Consider the following 16,671-nt stretch of genomic DNA (forward strand, 5'->3'; position numbering starts at 1 on the left):
CTCGTTGGGAAGCTCGATTAGTCTTTTTCCTGCATTGATAGTTGGGAGAAAAAAATTCCAACAGTTTATCCTGCTATCGGGAAACGGATATATTGCCTTCCGCCAAATAAGCCTGCCACTATTCCTGCTACTAGCGGGAGCAGAAAATTCCACACATTATGTCACAATGGCATTGTGCTCAAATGACACAAGGACACGTTTTGAGATAATCTCCATGTACCATCATCAATCTCCAAATGGAAGAAAAATCAATAATGCTTTTTTGTTAAAATGAAGACAACATAGCAAATTTTCTGAATGTGCACTTCTGGCAGGATGTGCATATCAGAAAACCAGGAGGAGGTTTTCTACCAAGAAGTTAGATTCATACAATTAAACATAAATAGATTAAAATTTGATGCTGCCCTTTCCTCTATTTTGTTTCAGTTCTGCTGAAACAGTGATCATCTGCACATCAGAGGTATTAAAAAATAGCTTGGTTAACAACAGCAACAAAAAGTTGTATTATATAGCACCTTTAAAATAGTAAAATGTATCTAGGTGTTTCAAAGGGGCACTATGAAACAGCATTTGACGCATAAGGAGATATTAGGGCAGATGACCAAAAGCTTGGTCAAAGATGTAAGTTTTAAGGAGCGTCTTAAAAGGAGTAAAGAAAGGTAGAGCTCAAGGTGTTGTCACCAATGGTGCAGTGATTGAAACTTGGACTGCACCAGAGTCCAGAATTGAAGAGGGGGTTGGAGGAAGTAATAGAAGTGGGGGGAAGGGGTGAGGCCATGGGCTGATTTGAAAACCAGGATGATTTTCAGAATTTCAAAAACAAGGTGTTGCCAGTGTAGGTCAGCAAGCTCAGGGGCACTGGGTAAAGGGGACTTGTTCCGAGATAGGTTACAGACACCAGAGTTTTGGATGATTTTTTTTTCATCATTTAGAGGATGTGGGTGTCGCAGGTTAGGCCAGCATTTATTGCCTATCCCTAATTGGCCTTGAGAAGGTGGTGGTGAGCTGCCTTCTTGAACCGCTGCAATCCCTGTGGTGTAGCTATACCCACAGTTCTGTTAGGGAGGGAGGTCCAGGATTTTGACCCAGCGACAGTGAAGGAACAGCAATATATTTCCAAGTCAGGATGGTGAATTGCTTGGAGGGGAACTTCCAGGTGCTGGTGTTCCCATGTATCTACTGCCCTTGTCCTTTTAGATGGGAGCAGTTGTGAGATTGGGAGGCTCTGCCTAAGGAGCCTTGGCGAGTTTCTGTAGTGCATCTTGTATATGGTGCACCCTGCTACTACTGATCGACGAAGGTGGAGGGAGTAAATATTTGTGGAGCAATCAAGTGGGCTGCTTTGTCGTGGATGGTGTTGAGCTTCTTGCGTGTGGGAGCTGTACTTATCGAGGCAAGTGAAGAGTATTCCATCACATTCCTGGCTTGTGCCCTGTAGATGGTGGGCAGGCTTTGGGGAGTCAGGAGTTGAGTTACTCACCACAGGATTCCTCGTCTCTGACCTCTGCTCTTCTAGATACTGTATTTACATGGCTAGTCCAGTCCAGTTTCTGGTCAATGGTAACCCCCAGGATGTTGATAGTGGGAGATTCAGTGACGGTAATGTCATTAAATGTCAAGGGGCAATGATTAGATTCTCACTTGTTGGAGATGGTCATTGCCTGACACTTGTGTGGTGCCACTTGTCACTTGTCAGCCCAAGCCTGGGTATTGTCCAGGTCTTGCAGCATTTGGACATGGATTGCTTCAGTACCTGAGGAGTCGCAAATGGTGCTGAACATTATGCAATCAGCAGTGAACGTCCACACTTCTGACGTTATGATGGAAGGCAGGTCATTGATGAAGCAGCAGAAGATGGTTGGGCCTAGGACACTGCCCTGAGCAACTCCTGCAGTGATTTCCTGGGATTGAGATGATTGACCTCCAATAACCACAACCATCTTCCTTTGTGCCAGGTATGACTCCAACCAGTGGAGAGTTTTCCCCCTCATTTCTGTTGTCTCCAGTTTTGCCAGCACTCCTTGATGAGCTCAAATTTATGGGGGGGTGTAGGTGGGGAGGGGGGGGGGCGGTGGTGGTGGTAGAAGATGGAATGCTGGACAAGTGAGCATTGGAATTGTCAACTTTAGAGGTAATAAAGGCATGGATGAGGGTTTCAGCAGGAGATAATGTGGCAGAGACAAAGATGGGTCATATTACAGAGATTAGAAGCTGACAGTCTTGGTGATGGATATATGATTGGAAGCTCTCCTAGGGGTCAAATATGACACCATGGTTGTGAATGGTCTGGCTCAGCCTCAGATAATGGCCAAGAAGAGGGGTAGGGTCAATGGTTAGGAAATAGAGTTTGTGACAGTGACCAAAGACAATGGCTGGGATTTTCCGTGCCCGGTGTTGGGCATGCTTGGGGGCATGAGCGGACAATTTGGTACGATCGGTTTCACGACGGCGTGAAACCAGTTCTCGATCGTCCGCTCAGCCTGCCGATGGCGGGCCGCGTTCTCCAGTATTGGACGTCGGGAACCTCATTGTAATACATCGGCATATCATTATTAGGCCTGCCCGGTGGAATCATTCCCCCCTCTTTGCTGGATCGTCCGCCCACGTTGGCGGGAAAACACGTTGACATGTTTCATAACAGCACAACCCTGGTGGGCTGCACTTCGCTTGGGACTTCAAAGTTTGTTTGTCTACCTTGCTTCGGTCAGTACTCGCAGTCATCAGCGCCAGACTTCACAGACAGCATTGCATCACTTTTAGGAGGGCTCACTGGTAGGTCTCTACCTACCAGATCAGCCATATGTGGGTGGCTTTTCAATGGCTGCAGGGCTAGGACTTGCTTGGCGAAGGGGGAGAAGTGGCCTCAGACAAGGGGAGAGGCTGCAGGATGAGGGCTGTACTGGGGAAGGAGGGTAACCCAGACTGTGTGCGGGGGCACATGTTGATCTGTGCATATGGCCTCAAGATGGTGAGGGCTGGGGAGGCAGTCTCCAGAGGAGATGAGGCCATATGGACATGTGAGAGTATGTGTGTGAGAATGGGTGGTGATGTCTCTTGAGCTGGCAGTTAGTGAGATGCCAGTGAATGTGCGATGGGCTTGAGTGTGTGAGTTTAAGGTGATGAGATGGTTTTCATACCCTGGCTGCAAGGATGAGATTCATTCATCCTCTATCTGCATTGGATGGCCAACCACTTCTGTGCAGCATTGGCACCGATCACCACTGCCACTGCCTCCCAAGCCTGGTTGGTCACACTGCTGCCCATTCTGTTGCCAGAGCCGGGTAGAGGATATCGGGGCAGGCAACCACAGTGTCCAAGAGGCGTTCCAGTGACACATCACTAAACCTGGGGAATGCAGCTTTTTTGCCTTTCGTGGACATCTTCCCTTGAGTAGTTGTGGGCTGGAAGCACTGAGATATGTGCACGCGGCTGGACTTTAAGTATGGCACCCAGTGTGATGAAGCGGCGAGGTGATGGCATGGCAGGTGAATGAGAGCCCGCCTGCCATCGAAAGGTAATGTTTCTCAGGACGATACGGCCTGAAAACCCGCCATTTTGGCCAGCGGGTAAAATGTCGTTTTATCCGCCTGCTAACTGCTCTTTGTGCAAATTTGGGACGATTCCGGCCAATGGCTTTGATCTTCCCAATATCGTTGAAACAAAATTTCTACTCATTCAAGACTGGATGTCGACAAGCAGTATGACAAATTAAAGGTCGTGGAGGGGTCGAGAACATCACTTCAAAGTGGATCAGGCAAGTCGGAGAGAGGAAATGAATTATAAAGTAAACTTAAAATAGATATTAAAAAGCAATTCTTCACTTAAAAGCTGATAAATGTTTGAAATAATCTGCCTGGCAGTGCAATAGAGGAAAAAATATTAGGGATATTTAAGATTCTGGGCTGTTGATCGCTAGGTGAGGACTGCTTCAATGAGGTGAATGACCTTTTCTTATCCTCGGCATTTTTTCTGTTCTTACAGTGCACAATGTGTAAAACCTACCAGCAGAATTAGTCAGTGGGATTTGAATTTTATTGATCTTTCTCTAACCCACAAATTCAGTGAAAATACAAGGAGATGAAGTGTCCCATTGAATTTCCATGAAGTGATATACAGGACAGTTAGAGGCAATAATAGCCGGAATTTTAAAACACCAGCTCCTAACCACTCATACTCAATTTACCTAATTTCCCTTCTCTTTACATTGCTGGTGCTGTACAACACTGTGGAGCTTGGCCATTCACCTAGATTTCTCAGACAATAATAACCCTATTTTGAAATAATGACTCATTTACTGCAAAAGCTTGTACCTAGATGGGAATTAAGCCAGTTTTATTTTTAAATTTAAAAATCAGCAATACAAAATCAAGCAAAGTAATATCAGCACACAAAATTTGTCTGAAATTCCTGATATTTTTGTACAGGTGTTAACCCATTTAAATTATGCAAATGAGTTAACAATGTTAATTCTATAGCACAAGTTCACCCATATGAAGCTCCCTGTTGTTTGACTGACAAGGTCTACCCAGTATAGACTGAGACTTAAGAGGGGGACGGAAGAAATGCTGTTACGTGGTTCAGCAGACAAGTAATGATGTTTACTGTGCATAAAATCTAGGAAGTTAGTCTCCGTGTGGATAAAGTTGTAAAGATGTCCTACCTATTGCCAAGAAATGAGAAGAAGGTTGACGAAGCTCATTACACTGGAGCAACCTGAACAGTGAAGGGTCAGGCAGAGGTGGACTTCAACCTACAACAAAGAAGCAAACAAATGTGCTGTGAATTAATCACTGTCCCATTCAAACTTGTATGCTACGACCATGTTTGGTAATAGCTGCAAATATAACCATAAGATCAGTCTGTAGCATATAAGTAAATTAACAGCAGTCAACTCCAACCAAAAAAATGCCCTTGCTCAGCAGAAAGCTCAGTGGGTAAATGCACTGTATGGCGTGTAGGTTTATCAACTCTGGTCCAATATATTCTGGAGAGTTCTCCACATGACCTTCTACGTCCAACTGCCTTGCCGCCCCAAGCTCCTACCATTGGTTATCCAACACATCCATTGACACAGTACACCACCTCCCCATGCCAACTGGAAGGTGCAAAACTGTACTTCACTCAATTGAATGATTCCCGACTGTTAGTAAAACACCCAGGGCTGGACCCTCAAATGCCCATCAGGGTGAGGCCAGGTGCAGGTGCATTTAATACTCTCAGGTGGTGCGTCAGCTTTCCGATGGCTCTGTGACATGCTGCACTTTTCAAAGGGAGGGTACTTGACAACCTATACGCTGCCAATTAACTGGTTCATTGAAGAATTTGTTCATAGGCTAGAGAGGGACAGAATTAAATTTTCAAAGGCAAGAATGGGAAGAAGAAGGGTCTGGGACACTTCAGTATGCAGCTGTAGGGAGCAAACAAGGAGCCATTATTGATTGTTGTTTAAGACTTGAAATCAGCAGCAAAGGGAACGTTTAACTGAGATACTTATGTGGTGGCACAAAGTTGCCATCGCTTGAACAGAGTGGATTAATCACCTCAGGAGTGAATGCGTGGGGCACTTATTTGCACCGTGAGGTTCCTGGTCCTCTGCTCTTCTGCTTGCTCCGTTCCACAAGGCAAGGGCAAAGACCAATCATGGCTGCCATCCGCCTTTGAAAAATTACCCTCCAGAGGCAGTTCCCACCTCCAAGCAACGTGCTTAAGGTATCACTAATTGGGCGTTGAACCAATGTAGAGTGTTTTCATATCAAAATAGCATCATGTCACCAATGCTGACATGGTGCAGGGTCAGGACCCGGAAATGATCCAGGCATTGGGTTTCTGACCCGAGACTGAAAATCCAGCCCTCTTTCTCCCATCCCCCAAATGTTTATAAATAATAAACAGAACTATCAAAAGAAAATATAAAAAAACACTTTTTAATGCTCAATAATTTTTCATCAGGGTGGGTTGGCAAATCTAAGGATGTGCTGCAGAGCTAACAAGACAAGAAGAGCCCAGATTTAATTCCCAATTTAGGCAGCGTTTGTTGATCCAGGAAGTGAGACAAATACCTTCAATGCTCTTGCTCGACATTGTGGAAAATATCAGTCAGCATTCCCCATTCCTGATCACTGTCCTTTACATCCTGCAGCAAATGCCTAGGGTTGGGACTATTTTTAGGCCTTTTTTTCAATTATCAACATGACAAGGAGTTCAGCCTGAACTCTGACCGTTAGCTTTAAAATATGACTGGTGGACACCCAAACCTCAATTATAGGAGAAAGTAATAATTGAGGAAGATAATGATTGCCGTATTCTGATGTCCTGAGAAAGAATGAGTTACAGTAACAGATGGTGCAATGAGTCTTGATTTCGGAGTGAGATTGCAAGGAGGAACACGCAGGAAAATGAAAGGGAGATTCATTGCAGCTATAGTAGCATTGATAAAATAAAGAGGACTTTAAAATAATTTAAGAACTAAAGATACTGAGCCATCAACTAAGCTTGTCAGCGGCCCTTTGTATTGAAATTGTGCATTGGTAATGATGAAAGTTCAGTTAAAACAAGACAGTGTTCAATTTATGAAACTACCTCAGCATGAGTTAAGTCCTGTAGCAGAGAAAGGGAGAAAACAGCAAAGAAAATATTTTAATCTGAGATAAAGGCAGAAAAGTGACAAAGCTCTATCAAATCTACAGGGAGCCTGGTAGTCAGTACTCATTTTGTCTGATGTTTCACTGCTGGTAGAAGCTCTTTCACTGACTGAGAATCGGAGTTGTTGAACTGGCACCAGCTGACACAGTGAACTGATGAGACTACTCCTTGGGAATCGCAGCTTCAGTATAGACTTCAGTCATGCTGCACAGGCTAACTGCATTGTTGCCTGATGGAGAGGACATCTGCCTACTTCCAAGCTCTTAAAATGTCCTGACCTCACAATTCCCTTTATTTCAATTTGAAGTATTTTCCCAGACTGCCTCATGTTTGTCTTTGGAACTGTCAATCAACTGTCCCTGTGCCTGACAAGGATGCTGAGAGCTAGTTTGGCAGCAGCCTGTGGTCTTAGCCACACCCACAAGGAGCTCTAAGGATAAACAAATACAAGAACTGTTCATTAACAGGTAAGACTGTCAGACGTGGCTGACTGGTAGTATTCTTGCTCTGAATCAGAAAGCTTGTGGATTCAAGTCCTTCTCTAGAGAATTGAGTATAAAATCTAGGCTGACATTTTAGTGTCATGCTAGCGCTGCACTTTCAAATGAGACATTAAACCGAGGCCCCGTCTGTCCCTCAGGTGGATCCTATAACATTATTTTGAAAAAGAACAGGAGAGTTATCCCCAGGTTCCTGGACAATATTTAACCCTAAGCCAACATCACAAAAACAAATTATCTGGTCATTATCATATATGCTTTTTTCAAAGGATAATCTATGAGCTATCTAATGCAAGCTGAGCCCTTGCTGCACACAAATTGGTTACCATGTTTCTAGGGCTGTCTGTAGGGTCCTGACTGGTGCCTGCAGCTCAATCTAAGTGAAGCCAGCAGCCCAATTTCTCAGGCCCTGCTACCAACTTCATTTGGTTTATGCAGCATCCAATTCACCAGGAATTGCACTCCAATTTAACGTGTGATCCAACTTGCAGGCCCTTACTCAGCTGAGCAACAGAGGATGCTCTGCAAGTGGTCACAGTGCACTTGGGAAAGCAGAACATGGGCATGATTCCTGCTCTTGATCCCTATGCAGTGGCTTCTGCTAGAGTGAGGGAGTCAGCAAGCTGTTCAGGCATGGGGAACAAGGCAGCTAAGCTCAATCTTCCCAGCATATGCACAAATACACAGAAAAAGCCTGTCAATGTAGGCAGTGATTGACAGGCAGGACCCTGGCTGGTTCTTCCTCACTCCTGCCCCAGGAGCACCAAGGCCAAACAACACTTTTATCTCCACCCTTACTGGCATCAGCTAACGCGACACAGACTTGAGACCAAACCTGAAACTTTCCTGATCCACATGGCTTATTCTTCACAGAGCATGCACTTATCAAGTAGGAAGCTTAGGTCTCAAAGGGACTGGAGGCAATAAATAATTAATTCAAGTTTTGCTTGATTTCTGATGGACCAGAATGTAATTATGTTCAGAATATGTTGGAATATACAATGATGACAGTAGCTAACAAGACAACAGCCTTTTTGTAACGCATCACTAAACATGACAAGGATCGAAATTTACAGATTAATGCAGTATAGATGCTTTTTATTCTCTAATAAAGGATGGATAGTCGCTACATCAATCAAAGACATGCTCACCCAGCATAAAGGTGGTGCCCATTAAAAACTGATTCCTTACATTGAACAGGGCACACTGCACAATCCTAGAGTCCATTAGGCTCAGCTTGCATTAGATAGCTCATAGATTATCCTTTGAAAAAAGCATAGCAGCCGACATTTTCTTGGTCTGTCAACTCTGAATCTGTTCCTGTGCTGGCCCAAGGTTAAAGGTCCTGGTGATTGGAATGGCATTGCTCTGAGTTGAACATGGCTGGTCCTCACCAGAGCCAGCTAGCAGTAGGGGAGGGCTGACCTGGCGGAATATTAAACAGCTCCAGAAATCAACATTTTCTGAAGAATCACATCAGGTTCATGTAAACTATAGCTTTCACTGTAAAACTATTCAGGAGGGGAGCCATCCTCTGAACAAAGGGTATTCTTACAATACTTCCTTTTTCCTTGAATCATTGCAACCAGTTATTTATCCCCCAGTTTTCTTCTCTTGAAAGTACTGTTGCTTTTGGATTATGGTTCACAAGCAACAGTTGTCTCCTGCGTCTAGCTGGTCATTCTTCCTGAGTCACTCGAGACAGCAAGTGCTAACTGGCTATTCACTGGGGTCAGCATCATCACCGTGGTTAATCCTGTCCTCTACCAACATATATAGGTCTGCACTTTCCAGCAGGAGACTGTGAATAGGGGCAATTGCATCAGGTTGAATTGATTTTTCCACCTCCCTAACCTAGGAGCACAGGGCCCAATTGTAACATTGTTCAAGTTTGTCTAGCTGCACGATTAACTCAGCATAGATCAGGGATTAATCTGGGGCCTATTTGATCTGCAAACCTCAGTTTCATAACAGATAGACCAGTTGGCCACACTTTAAATGGATTCATCCTTTCATGCTCTGTTTTAACACAATTCTGTTGCTACTTTGATAGTGCAAAAGCATAAAAATTTATTTGACTGCCTATAGAGAGCTTCTCCCTGCCTATAGAGAGCTTCATTATGAATAAACAGTAAAATTCAAGTTGTTCTATGGGTTTTTACCCATGGTTCAGTACTTCAGCTGTAGACAATTTGATGTCTGCCTTTTTTGGTAAATAAATCTTTCGTTCTGAATACTGTGCTCATCAAATTGAAAGATGTTAGTGCTGGGCAAATGAAACAATTTCCCTTCGGGCAACCAATGGCAGTACAAAGCACTTCCAGATCTGGTACAGCACAGGTTAGAAAACTCCCTCTGCACTGCTCCAACAACATATTTCAGCACCAACCTCCGAACAGCAGCCTCTACTGCATCACTTCAACATTTTTCCATTTACACATCAGTCATACTGTTGCCGCAGAGTGAGATTGACAATTTAGTGCTAAATTAGGGATAATTTTATGCTTTTACCCATGACCACAAGATAATGTGTTGATATCTTTTCACAGTGAAATCTTAACATGATTTTGTTGATAGGACCAACAGGCAGTTACCAGTATGACCCTCCCTTCAAGCAAGCCTCAATTTGACTGAATTCCGCTAAATTCAACACAACACAGATCAAGCCTATGACCATGTTGGTCTTTGTGCTTCAATACCACACTGAGCCATGCATTTAGACCATTAGGTCCTAATTTAAAATGTGCAGATTTGGGAGCTGCTGAAAAGGAGGCAACAAAAAGGAAAACGTGAATTGTAACAGAGCAGCAGATATTCTCTGAACAGGGCCATTCAAGAAAAAGTGAGAATTCCAATTAACAGTGGAACGTTAATAATCTATCATGGCAGGGCTGCATCCTCTCAGATTCAAGAATAATCACGAATCTTCTTATACAGAGAGTTTGGCGCATTAGCTTCTGGTTGCCATATTTACATTAAGTTTCCAGTAATGTTAGACCCAGATCCAAAATCTCAACTCCTGCTGAACCTAGAAACGAAGCATCAAGTTGGTTGATGTGCCCACAGCTGGTTGCTTCTGCTGGAGCATGGGCTCAGAGTCTGAAAACTTAATGAAGAATTCTGAATTACATTTTATCTAGTTTATGTAAAATTATATCCCGATTCCTACAAAAATTCTTGCAGATGATAGAAGTGCAGATGATCCCAACATTCCACCACAATTTCTTTCTACAAACATCAACAGCATGTAGGCTTCATTAAATGAGAAATGCACTGTCCCATTATGTAGTTGAGTAGCTAAAGAGCTGCTTGTACACAGAGTACACTCTGTATAAAGAGGGCTCAATGACTTTTGTGCCTCTTATCTTTGATGCAGGCTATCTATTTCTCCCGTAAATGTGGCCAAATTCAAAATGTGTCTGCTTCTTGAAACGAAGATAATCTGATACTAGTCTGCTGAGGAGGAGAGTTCTTTTTCTCTCCAGGGACATCTCGGTCCCAACAAAAAAAAATGGAATCTCTCAAACAAAAGCATTGCTAGATAGGGCAGGTCAAGAGCTTTTGTGTGCTTGGAACATGACCTCAGGCTCAGGCCTACTATCTACAGCGTTTTGAAACTCAATCTTGGCACCACTGAATGATTACTTCTGGGTTTGCTTTATCTTGTCCCCTACTCTTTTCACCCAGGGTGATGTTCCACACTCAGAACCTCAGCTCTTTAATTAAGGAAAAGCTAAAATCTGTCAAAATTTTATTTACAAAACAAACTGTGAGCTTCAGATTTTAAGATGAAAATTAAAACCATCAAATTATTTAATTAAAAAGGAAAAATAGTTCAGCTTGTAAGATGTTGTTTTGAATTAATTATTGAAAAAAAAATATTAAGCCAGCGTCACTGAATTCAAGTAATGATTTGGGGATATGGCTGCTGCTTATGATTCTGTTGGGAGTATCCTCATTCCCCCCATCCACGGACGAGTTTCCTGATAAGACTTCTTCTAATTCCCAGAATATACAGTGAGGTCAGTGCTTTGTGTCTCCACCAGTATCAAGTTAAGGAACCTTCTCACATTCCAGCCATTAACAGGATATCTGCTTTCTATCTTTATTAAGGGTATAAAGCTGAAGGTCCCCTGATGGCCAACTGGGTAAAGGCATCACCCGATATATGACTAACCCATAGAGACCCACTTTCAATCCTTGTCTGCATAGTAAACTTATGTACTTTATAAGAATGGTTCCAGGCATGAGGAACTTCTGTTACGTGGATAGATTGAAGAAGCTGGGTTGATCTTCTTAAAGAAGGTTGAGAGAGGGGTTTTGATAGAGCTCTTCAAAATCATGAGGATCTAGACAGAGTAGGTAGAGAGAGACTGTTCTCATTCGCTGAAGAGTTGAGAACCAGAGGACACAGATTTAAGCTGACTGACAAAAAACAACAGCTACATTAGGAAAAATACATTTTATGCAGCGAGTGGTTAGGATTGGAATCACTACCTGGAATTGGAGAAGGAGAGGCAAGGATGCACGCAACACTTGATTTATGAGGGAAAATCATGTCTAAAATTTAATTTCTTTGTTCCAATATTCCAATTATTAGTATTGCATTATTCCAAAACCGAACGGTTAATGGAATAACAACTAGATGAATTGTTAGATAGATTTTCCTCTTGTGGGGTAATCTAGAACCAGGGGACTCAATTTAAAAATTAGGGGCCTCCCATTTAAGACTGAGAAAAGGAGAATTTATTTTTCTCTCAAGAGAGTTGTTACTCTGTGGAATGTACTTCCCCAGCGAGAAGTGCAGGCTGGGTCACTGAATATGTTCAAAGCTGTGTTGAATAGATTTTTGATCATCAAGGGAGTCGAGGGTTCGGAGGGTCCAAGAGGAAAGTGTAGCTGAGGCCACAATCGGATCAGCTACGATCTTATCAAATGGCTGACCAGGCTCGAGAGCTAGATGGCCTGCTCCTGCTCCTAATTCTTGTGTTCTTATGTCCTCATTACACTTAGAAGTTGTTCAGTTCCGAGTGACTGTGTAGAGGAAATGGAGGTGCCACATTACACTTTCTCAGAATTTCTGGGGCTTCCCCAAATCAGCATTATTGGGTCTACATATGTGATTAGTAAAGGCCCAGCCTATCAAGTAGATCAGTTAGGAAAGGCACCTGAGCCTCCTACTTAATTTGTTTATCCATGGGTGCCCAGGTAGAGAGGTGCCTGAGGGAACACTGTACCAGGACCTTTTGCCAATCAGGTAGTCTGTAGAGGTGCAGGGGATAGTCTGAGGATAAAAAAACAAAGGTATTTGAAATGTTTCTAGCATTCTTCCACTCAAGACAACCTTCAGCAGCCAGAAGAAACCAGTGCCAGCAGCTAAATGTGGAGCTGCGTGCCTCTCAGTTCTGTGATCAGTCCTGTTTCCACCCCAATCCCAGTGCAACATCTTGCCTGGCATTCAGATCATAAGAATAGTCCCTAGGTCAGTAAAATTCCCTTGCAGTTGCAATACACCTCCTTTATGCTGCACCTCTTTGGCATCAAACAGGGTCTGTAGAGGAAAATTGGTCCTAAAACTGCAAATAGCAATACAACCTCAGTTTACAAATTGCAACTTGCAGACTAACTGCATGACTATTTAGTTTCTACCAATTTGCTTCATTGAAACATTAAAGGAACATTTAAAAACAACCATTCTCATCACACTTGTTAAGGCAGTATCTCAAAATTCTCATTCAGACTGATGCATCATTCTACCTTGGATCTCAATGGTAGAGACAAGTAAACGTCAGCAGGCTGCCACTTTCCCACTTCAAGGCAATTTTGCCAAGAGGAAGGTAAGCATCTGAAGCAGCTACCTGCCCAGCAGTGGCGGCTAACGTATCACTGACAATTGAGGCCAGGCTGGGAACTCTGCTGATAAGACCCCCATGCTGTGGACAGGTCACTGGAGATGGCTTCCCTCCAGGGACCAGGGGACCAGCGAGGCCTCCTTTATTTCTGCACCCCAGAGCTGCTGGGTTACAGCTGCGGTCGCAGGCTATCCTCCCCAATGTATGCCTGGCAGCTAATGAGCACAGCTATTTTTAATAACTGCATATGAGTTTCAAAGAGCACCTCCATCTCGGAGGCATTCTTCTGCCTGCTGCAACTGTGCCCGCCTCTCCTGGTTGGTCTGCTGGCAAGACATCTCTGTGAACCCTTCCATTGGCCCAGCTGGATGCATGTCCCACCTCCAGTTAGACCGTGCAGTTGGGTGGCCAGGCACCACTAGTGGGATCTGGACCTGCTTTCAGTTCTGACCTCAGAAAATCTTCAGAGGCGGTAAGATTCCAACTTACATCTCAAGTCTTTATGGGATTTTCTGCATATTTCAAACATTATGAAGCAGATCAAATTTACTCAGGATCTGCTTGCCCTGGGGAACTAGATTTAGAAGGTTATCATTATTCATCCATCTTAACATTTTGTATGCAGCAACACCTTTTGATGACGTTAAAGTCTAGTGATTTTTTTTCTCGGTTTGTCTGGTAACTCGGGTGCATTTGAACACAGGAACGTCTCAGGTTTGCTTCTGTGGCCTGTGCTAAGTTAGCTCAGGTCAGCCAGGGCATCAGTTTGGGTGCTACAATTAGCCTCAGTGTCCAGTGCTAGAAGGAGAAAAAAATCCCAGTCCCCCCTCCCGCTTGAAAGCCCACACGTGTGCAAGTTGAGCATGGACAGGATTGATCCCAGCTGCAGTAAAATAATCCGCTCCCACATATGAAGAATGGCAGTTTTGGAGGAAAAACTGGAGTGCTGACGGCGCCTGTGGTTCCCTTTATAGCATGTCAGCACCTGCAGCTGGGAGGCAGTGCCAGGAATAATAGTTAATTTGCCAAACTAATTCTAAGTCCATTACTTAGCACTCTACAATTAAAACCTTTTTAATAATGATATATGTTTGTGATGTATCTTCTAAGAAAGCTTTATGATTTTGTTTGCTAATTTAAGGAAGGCATTTGAAAATGGTACATTTGACTATGTTTTATTATGCCAATAATTAAAGATCTCAATTGGACAAGAACATTAATAATTTTAGCATAATTGCACTTTTCCAATTAAGCAACGTTCTTAATTAAATAACACAAGCAAGTACATGGACTTATTAATATTCTGCTCATGAAATATTTATAATATGTGAATAAAAGCAGGTTCTAAAACTACCACAAAGTTAAGATATGGATTTTATGAATTAATTTAATATTTTTTTTCTAATGGCTGTCACAAAATGAAGTGTTCTTCCTTTCATAGGGATTTACTGCTCTGCAATTTGACTCTGTTACTTTGACCCCTATGCTGTTTTCCAGTCACATGATCTCTAGGAGGGTTAACCTTCACCTCCCTCCCCCTGCAGGCTGTCAAAAACAGCTGCCCAATATAAGTATCACAAAAGGGAAAAGGCAACCAATAGAGTTAGACTTTGACTAAGCCAGAGTGACAGGATAATATATACTTAGCTTCATAAGAAAGCAAGGAGCTCATACTATTGCTTCTCCTTCAGCTATTTAATCTTTTTTCTGACCATAAGCTAAGTCACACAGCGTTTGGTTCCCTTTGTATGAAAGACCCGTGAAAATTCACACAATGTCCCATCAAGCACCCCCAGGTCAGGTAAAGCATTAACAGATCGGAGTATAGCTCCCTCTACTTTGCATTGACAATGTGCCTCAACCCCCAACCTCAGAAAGCACCCTCTACAACATTAGTGAGACATTTTTTCCATTTCTCACACAGACTGCCTGTGGCTGTTCCATGAGAGATTTTCAGATTGGGACCAAACTGGCAGACGTTTTGTACTAAGGAAATAAAACTGGTCAAATTCAAGCCTACATGGATAGGAACATTCAGAACTAACAGATCATGTATAAGCCAGTTTCCCAAGAAGTGCCTTGAAACTTTCCATTTTGCATTCTGCTCTTATCCACTTCTACCTCCAAAAGTATCAAAGGGAAGAGAACTCCAATAGGAGTTCCAATAACATTCTGATTTTTGATTTCACTGTCAGCATTGTGCAAATAATAATCCTTCAATCAAAAATCCTGCCGTTCAAGCTTTGTTCCTCAAAGTCCAGGCTGTACATTTCTCTTTCTCACACATTTCATATGGGTGAGCTAAGCAGACAGAAAATCATGAGTCACTTTGTTAAAAGGCATTTCCATATATTAAAATGAAATTCTCAAGGAGAATGTGTGACCCAGAAGGTGAGCTGGAAGATGGTGATGGAGACTTTATCCAGGAATCCAGCGATAAGTATCTGCCACCTAATTTCCAGTGACTCTTGTGAGTTCTGTATCAGTGCCAATGATCCCAGTGGCCAGAAGTCTCATGGCATCAAGTCAAACGTGGGCAGGGGTGGGGGGGAATGCAGTGATGGTAATGCTATTGAATGTCAAGGAGAGGTAGTTAGATTCTCTCTTGTTGGAGATGGTCATTGACTGGCACTTATGTGATGCAAATGTTACTTGCCACTTATCAACCCAAGCTTGGATATTGTCCAGGTCTTGCTGCATATGGACACAGGCTACTTCAGTATCTGGGGTGTCACAAATGATGCTGAACATTGTGCAATCATCAGCGAACATCCCCACTTCTGACTTTATGATGGAGGGAAGGTCAAGAGATTGTGGTTGAATACAATTCTGCTTCTGCTACTGACTGAACGATTAAAAAAGAACAAGAAGTTTCAATGGACCCTGGAGTGTCAGAAGTCATTTGACAATCTGAAAACGGTATTAGCTACAACACCAGTTTTGGCAGGACCCAATTATGCCAAGCAATTTAAGTTGGCCGTTGACGCACGTGATATAGGCTTTGGGGCAATGCTGTTTCAAGAGGATGACATTGGAATTGAAAAGCCAATAGGGTATTTTTCATGGAAACTGAATGTACAACAGAGAAGACATTCAATGATCGAAAAAGAGACCTTGAGTTTGGTATTAGCATTGCAGCAATTTGAAATTTATGTTGCAAACAACTCATCAGAATTTTTTATACAGAGCCCAATCCTTTGAAGTTTTTGGACAAATTTTGAGACAAAAGTGCAAGACTTTTCAGGTGGAGTCTATTATTACAACCATTTAATCTATGGATTATACATGTTGCTGGTAGAGAAAATCTGTTCGCAGATGCGTTATCAAGAGTTTGAAGCTTCAAGAGAAAATTGGACATTTAAAAAAACCTGGACACTGGACTGGATATTGATACTATTGATGTTGATACTAAGGACTTGTGTATATGTATTGTTATGTTAACGCATGCATCTGGTAATGTAATAGTGTAATAAGTAAAGGAGATAGCGTGAGATGGATTATTAAAAATGAAGCTGTCTTTTAAAATTATGACTGTTCATTTTTCGATAGGGGGGAGGATGTCATGAAGAGATATAAATGTCTGTAATGTTATTGGAAATTATTTTTAAATTGGAATTGTAGTAGGCTCTGTGACTATGGGGAGAATTTTTAGGTTGGCGAGCAGGAGCGGGGCCCGC

General features: G+C 42.8%; 1 protein-coding gene across 5 annotated transcripts in view; it reads right to left on the reverse strand.

Moving 5' to 3' along the window:
* sema6bb (sema domain, transmembrane domain (TM), and cytoplasmic domain, (semaphorin) 6Bb) overlaps positions 1-16,671 on the reverse strand; it is a 584,175-nt gene that overhangs the window by 426,940 nt on the left and 140,564 nt on the right. For all 5 annotated transcript variants that reach the window (XM_078555703.1, XM_078555699.1, XM_078555702.1 and 2 more), the window contains one exon: positions 4,661-4,750. The gene's annotated coding sequence lies outside the window, so the exon portion shown is untranslated. The remainder of the gene's footprint in view (positions 1-4,660; positions 4,751-16,671) is intronic.

The sequence above is a fragment of the Cetorhinus maximus genome, chromosome 13 (assembly GCF_964194155.1).
Source record: "Cetorhinus maximus chromosome 13, sCetMax3.hap1.1, whole genome shotgun sequence".
NCBI classification, from domain to species: domain Eukaryota; kingdom Metazoa; phylum Chordata; class Chondrichthyes; order Lamniformes; family Cetorhinidae; genus Cetorhinus; species Cetorhinus maximus.